The following is a 4290-nucleotide window of genomic DNA, read 5'->3' on the forward strand; positions in this document are numbered from 1 at the left end:
GTTTTGTTTGCAATAAAATAAAAGAGCATGAAATAAAAGGTACTTGTGATTCAATAATGGAGAACAGGTTGGAGTTTTAGAGATGCTCTATCATCTGAATCTCTACTTTCCTAATGTCTTCTTCTTCATGCACGCAAGGCTCCTTCCATGCCAAGCTGTGTGTAGGGTGTCACCATTGTCAATGGCTACTTCCCATCCTCTTAGTGAAAATGGTCCATGTGCGCTGTCACCGCACGACTAATCATCTATCGGTTCTCGATCATGTTAGAATAGAATCCAGTGATCCTTTTGCGTCTGTCACTACGCCCAACACTCGCGAGTTCGAAGCTCATCACGGTCATCCCTTTCCAGATCCTACTCGGAATACCACAGACAAGGTTTAGACTTTCCGGATCCCAGGAATGGCCACCAATAATCCTAGCTTATACCACGAAGACTCCAATCTTTCGGAATGGAGGCTAAGAGATACACATCCAATCTAAGATAGAATGGAGGTGGTTGCCAGGCATGCGTTCATAAGTTGAGAATGGTGATGAGTGTCACGGATCATTACATTCATCAGGTTTAAGTGCGAATGAATATCTTAGAACGGAAGCAAGCGTGATTGAATAGAAAACAGTGGTAATTGCATTAATCCATCGAGACACAGCAGAGCTCCTCACCCCCAACAATGGAGTTTAGAGACTCATGCCGTAGAGATACAATGTAAAACGTGAAAATGTCATGAGGTACAAAATAAATCTCTAAAGGTAGTTTTTTACTCAACTAGTAACCTAGGTTTACAGAAAATGACTAAACTAAGATAGGTAGTGTAGAAATCCACTTCTTGGGCCCACTTGGTGTGTGCTTGGGCTGAACATTGAAGCTTTCACATGCATAGGCTGTTCCTGGAGTTAAACGCCAGCTTTTGTGCCAGTTTGGGCGTTTAACTCCAACTTTTATGCCAGGTCTGGCGTTTTGACGCCAGAAAAGGATAGAGAGCTGGCATTTTGATGCCAATTTACGTCATCAAAACTCGCTCAAAGTATGGACTATTATATATTGCTGGAAAGCCCTAGATGTCTACTTTCCAACGCAATTGGGAGTGCGCCGTTACACTTCGAGTGCAAGGAGGTCAGAATCCAACAGCATATGCGGTCCTTCTTCAGCCTTTGAATCAGATTATTGCTCAGGTCCCTCAATTTCAGCCAGAAAATACCTGAAATCACAAAAAAACACACAAACTCATAGTAAAGTCTAGAAATATGATTTTTGCATAAAAACTAATAAAAGTATACTAAAAAGTGGCTAAATCCTACTAAAAACTATATGAAAATACCCCCAAAAAGCGTATAAAATATCCGCTCATCACAACACCAAACTTAAACTGTTGTTTGTCCTCAAACAACTAAATGAATGAAATAGGCCAAAGAAAATCAAGAGGTAGTAGCATCTCAGAGTATATGTGAAGCTTAAATTCTAATTAGATGGGCGGGACTAGTAGCTTTTTGCTTCTGAACAGTTTTGGCATCTCCATTTATCCTTTGAAGTTTTGAATGATTGGCATCTATCAGAACTCAGAATTTTAGATAGTGTTATTAATTCTCCTAGTTAAGTATGTTGATTGTTGAACACAGCTGCTTTATGAGTCTTGGCCGTGGTCCTAAGCACTTTGTTTTCCAGTATTACCACCGGCTACATAAATGCCGCAGACACATAACTGGGTAAACCTTTTCTGATTGTGACTCAGCTTTGCTAAAGTCCTCAGTCAGAGGTGTCCAAAGTTCTTAAGCACACTCTTTTGCTTTGGATCACGACTTTAACCACTCAGTCTCAAGTTTTCACTTGGACTTGCATGCCACAAGCACATGGTTAGGGACAGCTTGATTCAGCTGCTTAGGCCAGGGTTTTATATTTGTAGGCCCTCCTTTCCATTGATGCTCAAAGCCTTGGATCCTTTTTACCCTTGCCTTTTGGTTTTAAGGGCTATTGGCTTTTTCTGCTTGCTTTTTTTTCTTTTTTCTTTTTTTTTTCCTTTTTTTCGCCATATTTTTTTTTTTCACTGCTTTCTCTTGCTTCAAGAATCAATTCTATGATTTTTCATATCATCAACAACATTTCTCTTTTTTTTTCATCATTCTTTCAAGAGCCAATAATTTCATAAGCTTCACTATCAAAATTTATGCACTGTTCAAGCATTCATTCAGAGAGCAAAGAGTATTGTCACCACATATAAATAATTTGAATTTTTCTTATTAAGAACTCGAAGATAAAATTGCCTCCTTATTCTAAAACTCTGCTATTTTATTCATGTTTAATGATGATGAGAAAAATAAATTATAGCTTACTTGGGGATAAAATCAAAAACGAAAAGTAAGGACACTCATTACTACTATTCCTATGACTCTAAAAATAGATTTCTAATAGCAGAGTTATCGTAGAGTTAAAATTAGGACTCAACAACCTTTAGTTTGGGAGGTGTATGCTCCTTCATTCTGTGGGGTGTCTGGCCCTTCAAGAGGTAGCCTCTAGCACTTTAGCTCCTGCAGTACATGCCCTTGCTTCTCCTGTTCCTTAAGCAGCTTGCAGAGCATGCTATTTTGATTTTCCTATTCTTCTTTTATTTGATCCATATCTTCTTGCAGTTTGGTAATAGATGCTTCTAAGCGGTTCCAGTAGTGAATCAGTGGGATTTCTGGGAGGAACTCTTGTGCCCTCCTTTTGATGGGAATGTCTTGCACTTGTTGCCCTTCCATTGATTTTTTTGTGATTGGGAGATCAACTGAGATATACTCATCTACTCCCATTTTTACTCCAGCATTTTTACATAGCAGAGAAATCAAGCTTGCGTAGGCCAATTTGGCTTTAGTGGAGTTCTTGTTTGCAATTGTATAAAGCTCACAAGCAATCAGATGATGAACTTCCAATTCTTTTCCCATCATAATGCAATGGATTATTACTGCTCTTTTAATAGGGACCTCAGAGCGGTTGCTGGTGGGTAGTATGGAATGCCCAATAAAATCTAGCCTGCCTTTAGCAGCTGGTTTGAGATCTCCTATCTTGAGTTGAATTGGGACATTCTTTGTGTTGGTTACCCATGATGGTGTTTTTGTGGAAAAACGAATTTTCCAACACACAATTCCAACCGGCAAGTATACCGGGTCGCATCAAGTAGTAATAACTCACTTAGAGTGAGGTCGATCCCACAGGGATTGATGGATCAAGCAATTTTAGTGGGTGATTAGTTTAGTCAAGCTAACATTTAAGTGAGAATTGTGGCAGCAAAATGTAAATAGCAATGAACTTAAAGTGCAGAATGTAAATAGGCAGGAAGCTTAAAGAACAAGCAATGTAAATTGCAGAAACTTAAATGACAAGAAATGTAAATTGCTTGAATCTTAAATGGGTCAGGGATGTGGGATTGCAGAAATTAAGCAAGGAAAAATAAATTGCAACAAGTAGAAGAGTAGAGGATCGATTCAATGGAACTAGATCTTAACAGAAAAGTAAAAATGCCTTGAAGAATTTAGAACAGAAAAGCAATGCTTAAGTTGCAGCAAATTAAAAGTGATTGAAGATCTCAGGAGTGGAGGAGACTAGATAACAAGTCTAGATCTCAAATCCTTCCTTGATCCAACAAGAACAATTGCAAAAGAAATAAAGGAAAGCAAATTGCAGAATTGCAGAAGAAGAAGAAATGAACAGAAAGTAGAATTCAATTATGCAGAAAATTAAAGAAGAGATCTCAAGGTGAGATTGAAACAGAAGTTCTTCAATTCTTCACCCAAGATCCAAAGCAAGAAAAATAAAGAGTGCTCAAGCAGGAACCAGGAAGAAGAGAGATTAATTCTCCTTCCCAATTCTCTAAGAAATTCCAAAGTTCAAAATTAAAATGCAAGTAGAAAGGTAAATTCCAAAATGAAGTCTCTAGCTCTCTAGCTCTCCCAAATTACATAAAACTAGCTCCTATTTATACACTTTCTATTCTTGGATTTTGGGGTTTGGATGGGCTTTTGATTTGGTGAAGAAATGAATTAAATTGGAATTTTTTTATCCAATTTCAGCCCATGAGAAAAGTGGCTTCCAGGAGGCTGCCCTGCCCTTGTGGAGGGCAGGGCAGAAAATGTTCGTGCGCCCTTGGTGCGTGCTTGTTGGTGAGAGTTGGTGCTGCAGGATGCTGCCCTGCCCTCGCGGAGGGCAGGGCAGAAAAAATTGGTGCGCCAGAATTGTGCCACGGTGCGCTGCTGGTGCTGCCAGATGATGCTGCGGTGCGCCAGAAGGGTGCCTTGGTGCGCCAGAATTGTGCACCAA

This window comes from Arachis duranensis, chromosome 6 (genome assembly GCF_000817695.3).
Source record: "Arachis duranensis cultivar V14167 chromosome 6, aradu.V14167.gnm2.J7QH, whole genome shotgun sequence".
Taxonomy (NCBI): Eukaryota; Viridiplantae; Streptophyta; class Magnoliopsida; order Fabales; family Fabaceae; genus Arachis; species Arachis duranensis.